Below are 20,062 nucleotides of genomic sequence, written 5' to 3' on the forward strand. Positions count from 1 at the left end.
TCTAAGTTTTTTTCACTTTTATAGTACTAATATTCTGCCTTTGATGTACTTAAGGCATTTTCTTAATATTTAAGTCTTTATTCATCAAGATAGGAAAGGGAATGAAAATTTATCATTACAGACATTATACTCATGTTGTTTTAAAAGCTGAATTATTTATAGGCTTTAATAACTAAGCACTGTGTGGACCATACAAAGATGGAAATCATCCTATTTAATTTTATAAAGCTAACATAATTTCCTTACCAAGTCTTAATAAAGGTAGTAATAAAAAACTATGAACTAATTTCACATACATATACAGATGAAAATTCGGAATAGTAAATCAAATCCAATAGAGTGTTTAAAGAATAGTATAGGGATTATTCCAGGAATACATTTGTGATTCAACAATAGGAAATTTATCAACATAACTCATTACGTCAGTAATTAAAAAAGAGAATTTTATGTCATATAAAGCTTACCTAGAGTATTTTACATAGTTTCTTCCAATTTAGAGAAAATATTTCATTAACTTCAAATGTTTTTGATCTAAAGTGACACTTAAGTTAAACAAGAATAAGGAGAGATAAATAAATATGATAAATCTTTTTACCACATTCCAAGAACAGTTTATAGAACGGTGAACTATTAAAGCCATTTCTACTCAAATCAAGAAGGAGATAATATCTTTGGCCATCAGTATTACTTAACCTTGTTTTAAAATGAAAATCAAGTCAATAAGTTTTCAAAATGACATATTATAAATGCTGAAAGAAATAATTAATACTACTTTAGAAACATTTGACACTCTATTAATTTAATAATATAACAAAGAAGATGGTTGAATATGAAGACAAATACACTCTAACATTGCTTTCCTCTAAAACTGCAAAGGAGTTCATACTTATCATGGAAGACAAAATATATTAGGGATAAATTTATAAGTAAGGCAAAGTTTCTATGATGATAAGCCATCATTCAAGACCAGAAAACATGATATAATCATATTAAGCACTGTATATATATTGTAAATATGTACAATATACATTTTTGAGAGGAAACTATTCTAGTGAAATATCAGTGCTTCCAAATCTACATACCACTTTAGTATAATTCTAGTAAGAATTAAAATAGTTTAATTTTTGAACTAAACATTTTTTTAAAAATTTAAATAGAATAACGGATATCTAAGAATAGCTAGGAATACTTTATAAACAGAATGACTAATGGGGACTTGTTTTACCAGATATTAAAATATAGTGGTCAAGCCACTATAATAAAATAGTATATTATTTATATAGATTTGAACAAGTAGATTATTGGAGGAGAATAGAGAGTAGAAACAGGTTAAAGAACATTTGGGAACTTAATGTAAGACTGTTAATTTTCAAGTCAGTTGAAATGTAGTAATTTATTTAATAGGTGTTGGTAACACCACCTAGATAGTTATATATTCATAGAGAAGAAAGGAAATTTGAATCACTATTGTGTATCATTTATAAAAATATATTACAGATAAAATATATAAATGTAATAAAAACCTGAAAAAATAAAAATAATAGAAGAAAATATTTTTATAACTTTGTGGTAGGAAAGATCTAATACCCCTAAAGCAGAGGCAAAAAATTTTCACAATATGAATATTTTGAAAGATTATGGTGAAAGATACTATAACAAATTAAAATGCAAATGACAGATAAAGAAAAGTAATTGCAGTTAGCTGGTATTCCTAATACTCTGAGGTTCTGCTACTTAAGAAGAAAAGGACAAATAGAATTGAAAAATGGGCAGAGAGCCCTTTACAGGAGAGAATACTTCCAAATAAACATTGTAAAGATGATCAAACTTAGTAATTAGCAAATATAAGTTAAACTGAATATAAAGTGCTTTCTTTTTGACCCATAGAGTTGCAAAATTGAACTGTAATTTCCATGATTGGAACTTCCTATGACTGTACATGGAAATCATTCCAATACATTTTTGTGGGAGCTTGAAGTCTTCTGTGGATTAGGATTATCTATAATATCAGAGCTGTCTTTTATGTCTATCTATCTATCATCTATCTATCTATCTATCTCTTTCTATTTAATGTATTTATCATCTATGTTTATGTACAAAGATAGTATATAAACTCTAGAGAATACTAGGCAGCTATTAATATGTGAGTTTCTATGTCTAACTCACTATACTTAACCTTCGCTATACTTAACCCTAGGGGAAGGTTAAGTATAGTGAGTTAGACATAGAAACAGACAGTAAAATGGTGATGTCAAGGTGTTGGGTGTATGGGAGGTAGGGTGTTGTTCAATGGTTGTAGTTTCAGTCTTGTGTTATGGGACAGTTCTGGGGACCTGCTGAGCAACAATGTGCATGTGGTTGACAATACTGTCCTGTACACTTGGAAATTGTTGGGAAAGTGAATATTATCTTGCATTTTTTTTCCCAAAATAAAAAGTTGGGGAGAAACAAGCAAACAAACAAAAAATTGGAAAAAAAAACAAATTAGATACATATTAACCTTGAGTGATAACCATGATATAATGTGAAGGCAAGCTCCAAGAAGGCAGAGGACTGTGTCTGCTTTTCATGTACATGGCTATATCTTCATTGTCAGGAACATGTAATTTGCCTAATTAATAATTGTTGAAGGAATTTATGAATTCATTGAATTATTTGTTAAATGAATAAAATAAATAAATTACATGTTTTTATAGAAAAAAAATCCTGTATATAAGTATCAACCTTTTAGAGAGTATAGAGAAAAATGGAAAGGGTGTGTGTATGTGCGTGTGTGTATTGCATATATATTAGCATGTTAATACTGATTAATAGGTTGGCATTGAAGTAAATAGGGGTTAAGTATAGAGAAGGTTATTTTTTGAATACCTATTTACATTATTTCACTTTTTTCGCACAGGAGCCTTTTCCTTTTGTAGCTTAAAAATATAATAAAAGAATAATTTTAAAAGAAAAATGTTTGAAAATAAATTTTAATAACATGAAAAATGCTTAAAATATATTATGAAACTCTTGTTAGAATAATTCTAGCTATAAAGATAAAATAGGACTGGTTAAAAGATATAACTAAAATATTGGCAATGGTTATTAGAGGGAACTTATGAATTTATTATTTTAATTCATTACAGTTTTCTAAGTATTTACACTTTTCTGTCTATCTTATTTTTTAGTGATTTGTTACAGGCACAATTCCACTTCCTTCCTTCCTGAAATAAAATCACAGTTGTTATGTGGGAGTACTTTTCCCGTTTCCATTTATATATTTTCACCACAAATATATAATTTGTATATTTTTATATTTGCATATTTTCATCTCAGATATATGTATATATCTGGGCATATAGCAATTTTCTCTGTGTTTCAAAATTAATATTATGTTATATATATCTCCTCTTGCAACTTTCTTTTATAACCATACAGTAATGCATCATTTAAGCTCTTATCTATTACAACTTTTTGCTTCTTGATAATATCTTTAGAAATGCAAAGCTTTATTGATAATAATTGCTTCCATGTGTTTAGTGTTTACTAAGGTGTCTAGCACTGTGCTAAATGGTACTGAACTCTCAGTATACTCTAATACAAATAAAATAATCTGATTAGAATTTTTCCTGATATCAAATTTGGAAAGACTTGAGATCCAGTAAGAATTTTAGACTGAAGACCCAAGAATACTCAATGCAGGAAAGGTTGAAAAAATAGAAAATTGGTCCCCTGATTACAAATACCCTCTAAATGTTCTGTTTTGCTCTGAAATGGCCTAGGCCATAGCAAGACTCTAGATACCGCAATCAGAGTGCTTTTCTTCTTCTTCTTTTTTTTTTTTTTTTTTTTAATTTAAACATCTTTTAAAAGATTATGGTAAGGTAGAAGACCTAAATAAACATTTCCCCAAAGAAAACATATAAATGGTCAGCAGGCACATGAAAAAATGCTCAACATCACTAATTATTAGAGAAATGCAAATCAAAACAACAATGAGGCACCACTTCACACTAGTTAGAGTGGCCATCTTTAACAGTTCAACAAACAACAAATGCGGAGAGGATGTGGTAAAAAGGGAACCCTCCTTCACTGTTGTTGGGAATGTAAATTGGGACAACCACTATGGAAAACAGTATGGAAATACCTCAGAAAACTAAATATAGAACTACCATATGATACAGCAGTCCCACTCCTGGGCATATATCCAGACAAAACTTTCATTCAAAAAGATACATGCACCTCTATGTTCATTGCAGCACTGTTCACAATAGCTAAGACATGGAAACAACCTAAAGGTCCACTGACAGATGAATGGATTAAGCAGAAGTGGTACATATATACAATGGAATACTACTCAGCCAGTTAGTGCCATTTGCAGCAACATGGGTGGAACTAGAGTAAAGTAAGTCAGAAAAAGGAAGACACCATATGATATCACTTATATGTGGAGTCTAAAATATGCCACAAATGATCTATCTACGAAACAGAACATGGACATAGAGGACAGACTTCCGTTTGCCAGGGAAGGGGGAAGGAGTAGGATGGATTGGGAGTCTGTGGTTAGTAGATACAAACTCTTGCATTTGGAGTGGATAAGCAATGAGATTCTGCTGTCTAGCACAGGGAACCTTATCTAGTCATTTGTGATGGAACATGATGGAGGATAATGTGAGAAAAAGAATGTATATATAGTATAGTGGGGTCACTTTGCTGAACAGCAGACATTGATAGAACATAAATCAACTATAATAAAATAAAAAAGATTATGATAATTTTATTTAAAAAATTTTATTGTTATTATTATTATTTGGGGGCTGTGCCTACAGTACTTGGAAGTTACCAGGCCAGGGATCAAACCTGTGCCATAGCAGGGAACTTAATCTGCTGCGCCACAAGAGAGCTCCAAGTACTTTGCTTTTTAATTTTCTTTTATTTAAATTCCCTCTGTATTCTTGCCTAAGGAATTGACCATATTATTTCACACATGCTTTTGTTGTCCTTAGCATGTTCTCCAGCTATTATAGTGGTTCTCCAGGTATTATATATACATGTACATTTTTCCCCAATAGACTCCAATAAGATTATTAGAGATAAAGCAAGTTAGCAACAAATACTCATTAACCGATTTGAATTGAAATGGATTCTAGTTGTGTACCCTTTCTGGGAAGAGCAGTCCTGTGACAAGAGAACTCTGAGTCCAAATAGGATACTCGTTCTTCCTATGGGCAAAAAGGAATTGAGATCATAGATTTAGTTGCCCACGTATGAGTTAATAACTTTGAGCATGTGGAATAAGTCTTAGTTATGAACTATGTATAAGTGGGTTTATGAAATGAAATGTGTAATCACATAGGGATTAAATGAATTTCTTTCTTTGTTTATTTGTTCAGTATTATGAGCACAATCACTATATTGTCTAGCTTCCACCTAAATACCTCTAATAAAAGGGAACTCATTATACATTAAGACAGCCGGTTCCATTTTTGGGCAGCTCATTTTGTTGTAAGATAAAGAGATCATTCGGCCTATTTTGAAGGGCTAGAAGAAGATGTTTGTAGACCAGTGTTTAGATCAGGGATTAATAATCAAGTTCTAAGGAGAGTGATGCAGAAGCAAATTGTGTTATCCCTGAAGCTTTATAAAGTTGACCATGATACTATTTGAGTATTATCACAGGCTTGGGAAGCCAAAGCAATCTTCCCTTCAGACCCCATTGCATAACAACCTGCATTGCTCTGGATTCTATTTTTTCTCAGATTATGTTGGAAAAGGGACAGCTCAGGGGATAATTAAAGATGATGACAAACAGACTTTCAAGGACATATATAAGAATCTAGAATTCTTTAGTTTTGGACGAGGGGAGATTAAAGCAAGGCACTGTGGTGTTTAGTTATAGATTCATAATTCCTTAACCCAAGGCTCCCCCAGATCACAGAAAAACAAGTATTTCATAACTCATGGTATAGCAAAAACTTGACTGAATTGAGGTGATATTCTTTATTGTCTTTATCTGGTTTGGTGTGAATTTTCATTTTTCTACAGAAATACTTAAGTGTTTGACCATGAGATGCTGGTTCCTGCCTTGTCGGGGCATTGATAGCATAGAATATATGTACCATGTTACCTCTCTACAGTTTGAAAAAAATGTGAATTTTGAAATACATCTGTTCCCAGGACTTGTACACTGTAGTTAGACATTTCCCATATTTAGCTTTTGTGAAGACAATCAACTTCCTATTATGCCTTATTATTTTCCTAAATTTGAGATATATTGATAATGCAAAATTAAGATCCTTGAAGCATGTGTCAGAGAATAATTTAAAAGAGGAAAGGGCTTTTCTACAATTAATTAAGAACTATGTGCATAGGTACGGTAGAAAACAGGAGCTCAGCAAGATATTTCAAGAGCAGTAGTCCTTAACCAGATTTATGTTATGGAGCTCTTGGAAAATCTAATGAGAGTCATCTATTGACTCTCTCCTAGAAAAAATACAAATGCATACAAGACTATGCATATATTTTCATAGTGCTCAAAGATCCCCTTAAGTTTACATGTTTAAAAATTTCTGCCCTATAATGTGATTGAGTGGATATAGATTCAATCAAATGAATAGGTTACTGTGACTAAGATATGGGTAAACATCTTAGAAATTTTGAATTTTGGGGGAATGGGGTATAACTATTCTCCTTGTCTCTACCATAGTTTAGAACTAAATGAGAGATAAGATATAACAGCAGGCTTGCCCTTGAACAGCATAACCTTTCCAGCTAAGTTTACCACACAGCAGTCTTTCCAGGCAGAAGGATATGAAGGAGACTCTCTAGAGGAAATAAGGTAAATTCTTTTCTTGAACTTATCAGCCTATTGAGTCACCTCCTTCTCCATGGGATGGGAGGAAGAGGGCAGAAGAGAGACTGTTTTCTTCTGGTCAGTAGTGTACAAATCATTTCTGTCTCTATGGAAACATGAGGAATGCATATCACATATTAACAGTAACAGGCTATGTGGCTGTTTTTGAATTTCAAACCAACAGTAGCCAACAAAAGGCAAAGAAGCCAAACCCCTCTGAAGAGGAGAGTAGGCTATCCCATCCATACACGAAACTAGATTATACGTTTCTCAGGCAGGATTAAGAGCATGGTGGACAGGAAAAATGTTACTCAGGAAACTGACTGGGCAAAAGGTATTATCAGACTAAAAAGTTGGGGAAGTAGATACTCTAGAGTTGAGTATGTCTTTCCCCTCCCTTCCCCTCTTCAACTGATACTACCTCAGTGTCCTTCAGCTTCCATCCAACAGTGTCTTCAAAGCTCCCCTAGATGCTTCTACCTGCTACTGGGTCCTAAAATGATTGTCACATGTTTTAGTGCTTGTTGTTGGGAACCAGTTTCTGCTTACTTATTTCTTTATAACAATTCACACTAAATCTTAGTGGCTTTGATTCAACAGTCATTTAACTGTGCTTGCATATGTGAGTCAGGAATTTGAGAAGGGCTTGACTGGATTATTCTTCTATTCCATGTGGTGTTGTCTGGGATCATGTGCTATTCACTCGGTGGCTGGTATTTTCTGAAGGTTCAAAATGGCAACTGGAAAGTGGGCTCAGCGGAGCTTCTCTTCCTTCCCATGTAGCTGAAGGGCCTCTCCATGTGGTATCTTCAGCTGGGTAGTTGTGTAGGAGAAACTGTCCCAATAAAAAGGTAGAAAGGAGAGACCCCGGCCATGCTGACTAAGCAAAGGCCAGCCAAAGGCCCCAACCACCCCTCCCCCCACACATATGCTTCTGTAAACTTGTTTCTGCATCTACTACTGTTACGGCAGATACCCAGCAGCCCTGCGCCACAGCGTATCAGCTCTGGTGACAGCCCCTTGGCTGTAGTGTACCAGCTCCGGCTGCTCTGTGGCTGTAGTGGATCAGCTCTTTTACCGGGCGAGAAACCAAGCGAGCACTCAGAGAGTTGGAGAACTCAGGTTTATTACGCCGGCAGGCTCAGAGGAGAACGCTCTCCAGAGTCTGAGCCCGGAAGAAGGGTTTCACAAGGCTTTTATGGGCTACGTCTTCCGGGTCCAAGCATGGCTGGTTGGACTGGAGTGACGTCAGGTAAGGTAGTAGATGCGGAAACAAATTTACAGAAGCAGATGCATGGGGGAGGACTGGTTGGGGCAGTTGGCTAGACTTTGCTGAGTCATCATGGCTAAGGTCTCTCCTTTCTACATTTTATTGGGACATTTTCTCCTACACTACCTTGCCTGACATCACTCTGGTCTGACTAGCCAAGCATGGACCTGGAAGAGGTAGCCCATAAAAGCCTTGTGAAACCCTTCTTCAGGGCTCAGACTCTGGAGAGTTATCTCCTCTGAGCCCGCCGGCGTAATAAACCTGAGTTCTCCAACTCTCCAAGTGCTCGCTTGGTTTCTCACCAGGTGAAAGAGCTGATACACTGCAGCCACAGAGCTGCTGGAGCTAGTACATTACAGCCACAGGGCTGTCGCCAGAGCTGATACGCTGTGGCGCAGGGCTGCTGGGCAGCTGCTGTAACAGTAGAATTTCTTATATGACATCTTATGCTTCCCCAACCTGAAACTGGCACATTTTTATTTCCACATTATAAGAACCATCCCAGGTTGAAAGGATGGAACAAAGACAACCACTCACCCTACTGTAGGAGAAATATAAAAGAATTTGTGGCCGTCTTCAATCTACTGAATATAGATTATTAAATTGTTCCTGTTATAACTCCTTAATTTGGATGCTTATTTTCAGCCTTGTTTCTGGTATAAGAATCAAAGCTAAGTACCTCTTTTACAACATCACATAAGTTCTCTTTTATACTTTTTATACTGTTGTGTTATCATTTAGGTCTAAATATCTTTCACTTGAAATTTTTTATTTGACTTAGCCATGATTTTAGTTGAAATTCATTTAAAAATTTCCAGGTACATGGAGTATTTTTTGGGCATTTTTATTGCCTTCTAAACTAATTGTGCTGTGGTAAGGATTGTATACATGACACTGACTGTCTGAAATTTTCTTGATATTTGCTTTTTATATTGTCAATTTTAAAAGTTTTCAGTGTATGCTCAGAGTTATGTGTATTTTCCTTTGTTATAGAGAACATAATCTGCTGAGACCAGCTCAGCAGGTGAGGGCTGAAGAACAGGTGCTGTGGAACCTAAGAAAAAAGTTAACATAAAACAAGACACAGAGACATTTATCTTAATTAAAGGTGGCAACTGGGGACTCAAGGTCTCAGGGACCAAGAGCACTGCCTCAAGAAACCACACTGCTTTTATTGTGCTCTTTAGGATTACTGTCAAGTGAGGAGGAGTTGTAGGTGCAGGATATAGTTCTTTTATTATTTTAAAAGTTCTTTTATTATTTTAAAAGTCACATAGCTGGTGAATGGTTAAGCTTTTATTCTGACCTTTAGGCATTTAACAATTATTAGCATTTGAAGAGGCTTGGCCATTAGCTGTCTGTACAGAGCAACTGGAGAATCATCATTGTGCTTCTGCAAATGGCATGCCTATCTGTGGCAACCCAGTGTGCCTAGGTTTGCACCTTGTTCTCCCTGCTGCTGTATATTCTTCTAATGACCTCTCATAACCCCCTGTAGCCATGAGGTTCCTCTTTCTCTTATTTTAACAGGACATATCATGCTGTGCAAACAGCATGCCAATCTGCACTGGTGGGGCATGCCTAGACCAATGCATTATGTTCTCATTCACCTAGCTTACCACATGAATAACTTATGCCTTTTGGTCTTTGTTCCTTTTTTTTTTTTTCCTTGTCTTTTTGCCTTTTCTAGGGCAGCTCCCCGGGCATATGGAGGTTCCCAGGCTAGAGGTCCAATCGAAGCTACAGCTGCCAGCCTACACCAGAGCCACAGCAACACCAGATCCAAGCTGCATCTGCAGCCTTCACCACAGCTCAAGGGCAATGCTGGATTCTTAACCCACCAGAGCAAGGCCAGGGATCGAACCTGCAACCTCATGGTTCCTAGTCAGATTCATTAACCACTGAGCCATGTCAGGAACTCCTGGTCTTTCTTCTTAAGCTTAAGTTATTTACCAGCACTGCAATTGTTTTTCAAGCAGGAATATGGGGTAAAGTAAAACAGGACAAGAGGAGTTTTCAGAATAGAAAATAGAAGCAAAGAGGCTAAGAAAAGATTGTAGAAACATGTATCCTGACAATAATATTTATTTCTTGCTCTCTCTTTCTCACATTCTCTTTGTAATCTGTCTCATCTATCTATGAAGAAAATTGTCAGTCTTATTCAGCCATAAAAAAGAACAAAATAATGCCATTTGCAGCAACATGGATGGAACTAGAGACTCTCATACTAAGTGAAGTAAGTCAGAAAGAGAAAGACAAATATCATATCACTTATATCTGGAATTTAATATACGGCACAAATGAACCTTTCCACAGAAAAGAAACTCAAGGAGAAGAGACTTGTGGTTGCCAAGGGTGAGGGGGGAGGGGAGTGGGAGAGAGTGGGATGGACTGGGAGTCTAGGGTTAATAGATGTAAACTATTGCATCTGGAGTGGATAAGCAAAGAGATCCTGGTGTATAGCGCAGGGAACTATATCTACTCACTTGTAATGGAACATGATAGAGGATAATGTGAGAAAAATAACGTGTATATATGTGTGACCAAGTCACTTTGCTGTACAGTAGAAAATTGACACAAAACTGTAAACCAACTATAATGGAAAAAGTAAAAATCATTAAAAAGTTGTCAGTCTCACCCTATATTTCTATACACTTTTACTTATATAGTCTCAGGTTTTGTAGAAGATTGTGTTTTTTCAAGTTAATGTTTTAAGAGGACAACAAAAAGCATTTCATATATATACTGCACATATATCAGGAGCAAAATTATATACTTTTTCAGTGGATATTTACAATTACAAAGTTGTGTCTGTTACCATGAACAGAGAAGTAGTCATCGCTCACTTGTGTTGAATACCACTGACATTGAATTCTATCCAGAAATATCCTTTGAAAAACAAGCCTATAGCTCTTTCTACTTTCCATGTGCACACAGTAGTCATCATTATTTTTGTGCTCAGTTTGGCTATTTTCTTGGCAATACAGAGACTTAAATTTATGTTTTCTAGAAAGGGTGTAACTTTGAACGACACTTCTATATTTTTAGTCCCTTCGCTTGCTACAAAATTAATGAATTTTATACTGGAAAACATTTTGCACTCATTCTGGGAAAAATATCAATTTGCTTGCTAGCAAATGCACTGTGTTTTGTCTTAGAATAATATTTGAACTTCAGGGGCTTTTAACTCTGTTTAATAATGTTTTGTACAGGCAGTATCATGTTGAAAAAGGGTAAAATGGGTAGCTCATCCAAATAAAATCAGACTTTCTGATTATCATCATTTCACTTTCTACTTGTACTTTCCTTTTGTGCATTTGTGGCTACTTATGGGGAATTGTCATAATCTTGTTTTACTAACTTCAGTAATATTTCACATTTTTCCCCCTTAACTACAGTAATAATGTTACCATTTCAATTAATCTCTTTTGACACCTTGAGCCAAATTTGCAAATTTGGGATGTAGTATAACAGGGTGGTGACAATCAAGCATCAAACTAAAGCACAAAATAATTAATAAGCAACTGACATAAAAATAGGTTTTAATCAAGATGACTTAGGCCTTTACAGATGTTATGGTATCTGATAAACTTTTAGAAATATAAATATTATAAATAACTTAATGGGATTTCTGAAAAACATTAATTTTATGTTTTACAACTGTTAACTGAAAGCAAAATTTTTATACCTCTCAATAATTCTATTACCAATCCTTTTTAACTTTGTCATATTTATAGGTGAAAGAAAGCATCTCACCACAAAGCTAATTTACACTTTCTAAATTATAGATGAGATTGAGCATCTTCTCAATTATTCAGATCCATTTATATTTCCCTTTCTATGATCTGCTTGAAAAAAAGCTTTTTCTCTTGGGTTTTAGTCTTCTTTTAAGAATGTTAAGGAAATCTACCCTTCATCTATCGTATGTGTCAGAAATAACTTTTTCCAGTTTTCAGTTGGCCTTTTGGCTCATTTTCTTTGTATATTTTTCAAGATATAAGTTTTAATCTAGATCTTTTCTCCTTTTAGTAGATCTTTTAAAACTGGTTTCTATTTGTATATAGAACAGGCTGTGATTTTTGTTATTTTTTAATCAAAATGGTCTATCTTCTAATATTTTCACTTTCAAAGCTTTCAGAGTGACCCAACTTTAGATCTCTCTATAATAACATATATTTGAAGATATACTTTCCAGTTCAATATCTTTTTAATTAAATATATTTGCCTATCCTGTTGCACTTTTTTGAGGCTCAAAAGTTTGTTATTTTATGTATTTAGTCATTCATTCAGTCTAGCTTTATTAGATATAATTGATATATTGTACACATTTATGGTATACATCATGATAATTTGATACACTTACATGTTCAAACTGATTGCCAGAGTAGGATTAGTTATTATCTCTATTACATCACACAATTATCATTAACATTATTAACTATTCAGGAAATGCAAATTTAGGCCATATGAGATACCTGTATGCATCTATTAGAATAGCTAAAATAAAAAAAAAATAGTTAACAAAACACTAGTGAGAATGAGAAAAAACTGTACATCTCATACATTACTGATAGGAATATGAGATGGTATAGTCATTCTGGAAAATAGGCAGTATCTTAGAAAAAATAAGCTTATCCTTACCCTGTGACTCAGCCATCATGATCCTGGGCATTTGACCAGGAAAACATATGTCCACACAAACCTGTACATGATAGTTCATAGCAGCTTCGTTTATAAATGAAAACATATGTCCACACAAACCTGTACATGATAGTTCATAGCAGCTTCATTTATAAATGAAAACATATGTCCACACAAACCTGTACATGATAGTTCATAGCAGCTTCGTTTATAATAACCCCAAAGTGGCAGCAATCTTAAGTGTCCAATGATATGTGAGTGGGTCAATAAATCATGGTAAAGCCACATCCTGAAATACTACCCAGCAGTAGAAAGGAATAGGCCGTTGATATACACAAGAATTTAACTCAAAGGAGTTATACTGAGTGGCATTAGCAAAGATGGTGGAATAGGCAGCTCCAAGAGCTCATGGAGCCACAAAAACTGTGAGTAATCAAGCAAATGCTATTAGAGTCCACTTTGTCAGAATTCTGGAAAACAGTCAAAGGTTTATAGCAACCAAACAAATGCTGAATCAGGAAAAAGCCAACTAAAAATGGTAGGAACTCTTGGAGGCATTTTAGTTGCCCTTGTCCCCCTACTCTCCCCGATTTGATGATGGTCTTGAAGACGGCAGCCTCCACTCTCAGAGTGGGACCTTAGTCTCTCGTTCTGGAGTGAGAAGAGCTGTCTTTATTCATAAAGAGTTGTGTGTGTTCTGACCTCTCTGGGGGCTATCTCAAGGACTGATGAAAGGTTTGTTTTGCCCAACCTGGAGCTCACGGAGGGCATAAAAGGGCTAGATGGTATTCAAAAATATTGTGAAGGTAAATGAAGAGTTAGCAGGCACGTGGGGCACTAGATAAAACTGAGGCAAACTATAGACCCTGAGGGCCAGGGGGGCAAAGCTGGGGAGAGAGTACCTTTGGGGAATTTGAGCATTCAAAAGTGGCTGTGTATAGTGAGGATGTCAGAAAGCCACAGACATGGCCAGGGCAGAATGCATGCTAAGACCTCATACCTTAAACTTTTACCTCTGATTAAACTTTAGACAGGATGTAAGCAGGAAGTGAGGGCTAAAGAGGGTTGTAAATAGCCTGGCTGAGTGTTGAAGGAGTGCCTTCCACAGAGCCAGTCCTCAAAACTAGGAAAGGGTTTCTTTCTCTTTCATTTCTTCTTCTTCTCCTTCTCTTCCTTCTACTTCTTTTCCCCTTCCTCCTTCTCTGTTTTGTTCTTCTTCTTCACCTCTCTTCCTCTCTCTTTCTCTTTCATTCTCCTCTCTCAGGTGGCTCCTGGCGTGCAAGGAAATATTTCAAAACACTAGTGGAACCTAAACTAAATGAACAGTTCTTTTCAGAGACTGTATATAACAAAAAGGTACATTTTAACAAAAAATAGTTTAGAGAAGTCACTAAACAAAGTCACTAAGCAAACATCTAGGGTCTACCTCAAACTACATAACAGACTCCAAGGAAGGGGTAGAGTGTGATTTCCAGGATTATCACATTATGATATTCAAAATATCCAGTTTTTATCAAGGCCATTATACTGAACAGGAAAAAAAAAAAACACTTAAAAAGTCACATGTTGTAGCAGTATGATTCCATTTATTTAACATTCTTGATGTGAAAAAATTACAGAGATGGATTTGATTATTATATATAAAGTTAATTATTGTCAAGGGTTAGGGATGGTGGGGAGGAAGGAGAAAGGTATGATTTTACCTACACCTCCTCAAGGTGGCATGAAGAACATCTTTTAGTTCTGTTTCTTGACTGTAGGGAGGTTACGTGAATCCATGTGATAATGTGACATAGGAGTACACACTTTCCCTATACCAATATCAACTTCCTTGCTTCGTTATAATATTTTCATTCTAGAAGACAACACTTGGACAAACCAAGTGAAAAGTATATGGGGCCTCTCTGTACTACTCATAATTTTCTGTGAATCTATAGTTAAAGTAAAAATTTTTTTTAAATGGAAACAAAAAATGAAATTGTGTAATTGGATGTTGATAAGTAGTCAGAAAGCTATTGATTTTCAGGTTAACATCTATATTAAGTCTTCTTAATAAATTCTAGCTAGAGCTAAGAGCCTTTTTCATTTTGGCTTTTTTGTAAGTTACAACTCATATTACAAAAGAATGACTGTTTTTACTTTTCCTTTGTGATATTAATCTTTTTCTCCTTTCTTTCTGAATTATTAAGACATTAAGCAGAATGTTGGAAAGTAAAAGTAGTAGCAGGCATTTTTTTTTATTACAGTTGACTTACAATGTTCTGTCAATTTCTGCTGTACGGAAAAGTAACCCAGTTATACATACACACACACACACATATATATATACATACATATATATATATACACATTTTTTTTTCACATTATCCTCCATCATGTTCCATCACAAGTAATCAGACATACTTCCTAGGGCTATACAGCAGAATCTCATAGCTTATCCATTCCAAATGCAATAGTTTGTATCTACTAACCCCAAACTCCCAGTCCCTTCCACTCCCTCTGCCTCCCTATTGGCAACCACAAGTCTGTTCTCCATGTACATGAGTTTCTTTTCTGTATATAGGTTCATTTGTGCCATTTATTAGATTCCAGGTATAAGTGATATCATATGGTATTTGACGTTCTTCTTCTGACTTAGTATGAGAGTCTCTAGTTCCATCTGTGTTGCTACAAATGGCATTATTTGGTTCTTTTTTATGGCTGAGTAGTATTCCATTGTATATCTTTACCACATCTTCTTAATCCATTCATCTGCTGTTGGATATTTAGGTTGTTTCCATTTCTTGGCTATAGTAAATAGTGCTGTGATGAACATAGCAGTGCATGGATATTTTTCAATGAATGCTTTGTCTGGATATATGCCTAGGAGTGGGATTGCTATATCATATGGTAGTTCTGTATTTGGTTTTCTGAGGTACTGGCATACTGTTTTCCATAGTGATTTTACATTCCTTACAGTGTAGGAGGGTTCCTTTTTCTCCACACCCTCTCCAGCATTTGTTATTTGTAGACTTACTAATGATGGCCATTCTGACCACTGTGAGGTGGTATCTCATTGTAGTTTTGATTTACAATTCTCTGATAATTACTGATGTTGAACATTTTCTCATGTGTCTGTTGGCCATCCATATGTCTTTGGAGAAATGTCTATTCAGGTCTTCTGCCCATTTTTCAACTGGGTTGTTGATTTTTATGATATTGAGTTGTATGAGTTGTTTGTATATTTTGGAGATTAAGCCCTTGTTGGTTGCATCATTTGCAACTATTTTCTCTCATTCTGTAGGTTGTCTTTTTTTTTTTTTTTTTATAGTTTCCTTTGCTGTGCAAAAGCTTGTCAGTTTGATTAGGTCCCATTGGTTTATTTTTGTTTTTATTTCTATTGCCTTGGGAGACTGACCTAAGAAATCACTTGTGTGGACGATGTCAGAGAATGTTTTGCCTATGTTCTCTTCTAGGAGTTTAATCGTGTCTTGTTTTATGTTTAAGTCTTTAAGCCATTTTTTATTTATTTTTGTGCATGGCATGAGGGTGTGTTCCAGTTTCATTGATTTACATGCAGCTGTCCAGTTTTGCCAGAACCACTTGCTGAAAGAGATTGTCTTTTTTCCATTTTATATTCTTACCTACCTTGTCAAATATTAATTGACTGTAGGTGTCTGGGTTAATTTTTTGGTTATCTATTCTGTTCCATTAGTCTGAATATCTGTTTTGGTACCAGTACCACACTGTCTTGTTTACTCTAGCTTTGTAATATTGTCTGAAGTCTGGAAGAGTTGTGGCTCCTGCTTGGTTTATTCCTCAGGATTGCTTTGGCAGTTCTGGGTCTTTTATGTTTCCATATCATTTTTTTTCTTATAAAAGGGAATTCTTTGCATTTCTATCATTAAGTATAATGTTTACCATAGATTCTAGTAGATTCCCTTTATAATATTAAAGAAATTTACTTCTAGTCTTGATTGTGTTTTATTTAGCACATTATGTATCCTTTTTTTTTTTTATAGATCTGCACCCATGGCATATGGAAGTGCCAATAGCTAGGGGTCCAATTGGAGCTGCAGCTTCCAGTCTAGACCACAGCCACAGCAATGCAGGATCTGAGCCACATCTGCAACCAATGCTGCAGCTCAAGGCAACACCAGATCCTTAACCCCCTGAGCAAGGCCAGGGATTGAACCTGCAGCCTCATGTATGCTATTCAAGGTCATAACCCATTGAGACACAATGGGAATGCCTCTCTTTTAAAAATTTAGTATATTGGAGTTCCTGGCATGGCACAGCAGAAACGAATCTGACTAGGAACCATGAGGTTGTGGGTTCATTTCCTGGTCTTGCTCATTGGGTTAAGGATCCAGTGTTGCTGGGAACTATGGTGTAGGTTGCAGATGCTCTTGGATCTGGCATTGCTATGGATCTGGTGGAGGCCAGCAGCGACAGCTCTGATTAGACCCCTAGCCTGGGAACCCTCATATGCTGTAGGTGCAGCCCTAAGAAGACAAAAGCCAAAAGAAAAATTTAGTATATTAATATTTAATTGTGTTTTACTGGATGTTCTATGACTTTCAAATTCTAAAGTTCCTAAATTAGTTTGTTAATTATAGTAGTTTAGAGTTATCTGTCCATTTTTATTAATTTGTATATTTTCAACAGGTAAAAGCATGTAGAAGAGTAGACTTAGACTGAAAAATAGACATCCCTGCTTCATAGAATGTGATCTGTTTCCAAATCTGTCAGGGAAATCATATTTCTGTGCTTGTGACTATAAATTCCTTTTGTGTGAATCATATTAACTTTTCTAGTGTCTCTTGTAAAATAAGAAATATGTTTTCCTGAGTCCTCAACCTGAATTTTTTTTTTACTAATTTAAGCAACTGATAACGTGGGATCTTGGTTTTCCATCTATAAAATGGAAGGGGGGGTAGTTTTCTCTATCTTTTATCCATCACATAGGGCTATTGGGAAAACTGTTATATTTATTAGTAAGGAAAAGATAGTTACTTATAAATAAAATACATTATTACTTTATTCATTTTAGGAGAATGGGAGTAATTCTGGTTTCCAAGCTTGATCTTTTTTTTTTTTTTAATAGCTGATGTTTCATGTCCTCTCATGGTATATAGACATAATGCAGAGTATTTACTCAATTTCAAATATATATGGCAAGGGTCTCCATTTGTCCCCATCTTTCTCATATTCTATCTTAGGCCACCTTGGCCTTCCCCCCTCCAAATGTTCTCTCAGAACCTTTTTGTCTCTAGGCAGTTTCCCAGGGATGAGTCAAAGTGACTTTGTCTATGAGAACCAGCTGGTCTGGTTGAGTCCACACTGAGTTTTACATAGGCATTATCTCCTATGATTAACTTTCTTCGTTAGTGCTGGCAATCTGCTCTAATTGAACGGTTGCATAAGTTGGCTTCTCAGCTTCAGATGGTTATTGTTTACAAACTGAGTCTTTAAACATTTATATTGATAGCTATAAAATTTGGCTTGCTTTGTTATTACCTAAGATTATTTTAAAGTGTGATGAGGCCTCTGGCCAGGGGAAGTATTTTACCCTGTTGACATTATGTCTTCAATACTGATGGTTCAGAACTGATTTTAATTTCTCTTTTAGATCCATGGCAAACTCAAGTTGTGATATATTGCTTCGTCCCATCCATCTGTCTCTTGGAAAGCACAAAAGACAAACCACAATAATGTACAGTTTCTGTAAGGTTTTACACTTCTACTGAGTGAAATGCAGGCTTCCCTGTATTCCATGGCAGTATTTCCATTTTTGGCCTGAAAACTTTTCCTCTGAGGCCAGTGACTTGAGTCACCCAAGCCTCCTGGGCCATGTTTCACTGGATTCATCTAATTAAAGGACAGAGAGGTCAAAGATTGGTGTCAGACTAGTGGCCCAGCTAATTATTTGAATAAGAGCCTTTGATATATGTTAGAGAAAGATCTGAAGTCAATTTCTGATGAATAATAGAAAACAGATCTAATTGGAAAAATAAATTCCAAAAAAAAGAGAGATAGAAACAAAGAAAAAAAAATTCAGGAGTTCCTGTCGTGGCTCAGTGGTTAACAAACCTGACTAGCATCCATGAGGATGAGGGTTTGATCCCTGGCCTTGCTCAGTGGGTTAAGGATCTAGCATTGCTGTGAGCTGTGGTGTAGGTCTCAGATGTGGCTTGGACCCTCCGTTGCTGTGGCTGTGGTGCAGGCTGGCGGCTACCGCTCTGATTTGACCTCTAGCCTGGGGACCTCCATATACCACTGGTGCAGCCCTAAAAAAAAAAATTCAAAAATTCTTGCTCATCCTCACTGTCACGTACTGAGGGTTTTTATTTACTTATTTATTTATTTGGTCAAACCTGGGGATAAGAACATTGACATGTAATTCTCCATAAATATGGAATTTTAAAGAAAAGATTGTGTCTAAGTGGGTAAAAGTCACTCATGTGGGGATAAATTTTATATGATCAAGTCTAATTATTACAGTAATATTGCTAGTAATGTCCTCTAAGTGTGTTAATCTGTACAATAGGCAGCATCTTGGTTTTGAAAAAAAATTTTTTTTACTTCCCATGAATGACTCATGTTTGATGATTTCCCTGAAGTGTGGATTCATTTACAAGGGTTACAAAAATGAGACAAGGTGGTGTGGAGCTTTGTGCTCTTAATTATTTCTACTCTTCCATTTTTTTTGCCCCAATCTGGTTAGTCTTGGAAAGTGAAGAGGAGATGAGGCAGGATGCAGAAGAACAGCAAAGGCACTTAGCGTCAGAAATAGTTAAATGTTCCTCAAACGTTTCACCAGTTGAAGATTCATTTGGATTCTTTTACCTTTATGTAGCAGTGGTTTCAGAGGGCAATGGTATTCAACCCTGCCTATATATTAGGAGGAGGTGTGTGTGTGTGTGGGTGGGTGGGTGGGTGGGTGGGTGGGGGGCTTGTGTGTGCTTGTGCGCGTGAGTGTGCACTCAAGGGTACATGCTCATGCTGAGGGGATTATTCCAGATCTATTAAATCAGAATTCCTGGCATGGTGGCCTGGGCATTTGTGTTTTAACATCTGGAGATGGAGAGCAGGGGCACCCTGAATTGCCAGGGTGTTAGCATTTGGAGGAAATTGTTGAGCATGATAGGAACCTCAACAAGCTTACATGCTATCAGACTGATAGTTTGCTGGAGGCATGAAAAATATAACTGAAATCAGGTTGCAGACTACATTTTCCTTGAAATGACAGATAAATTCGAGCACACTGTAGAAAACAATATTGTTTGACAATCTTTATAGACATCTTTAGTAGCTGCTTCTTGGAGTCGACCTTT

The sequence above is a fragment of the Sus scrofa genome, chromosome 16, assembly GCF_000003025.6.
Source record: "Sus scrofa isolate TJ Tabasco breed Duroc chromosome 16, Sscrofa11.1, whole genome shotgun sequence".
Lineage (NCBI taxonomy): Eukaryota > Metazoa > Chordata > Mammalia > Artiodactyla > Suidae > Sus > Sus scrofa.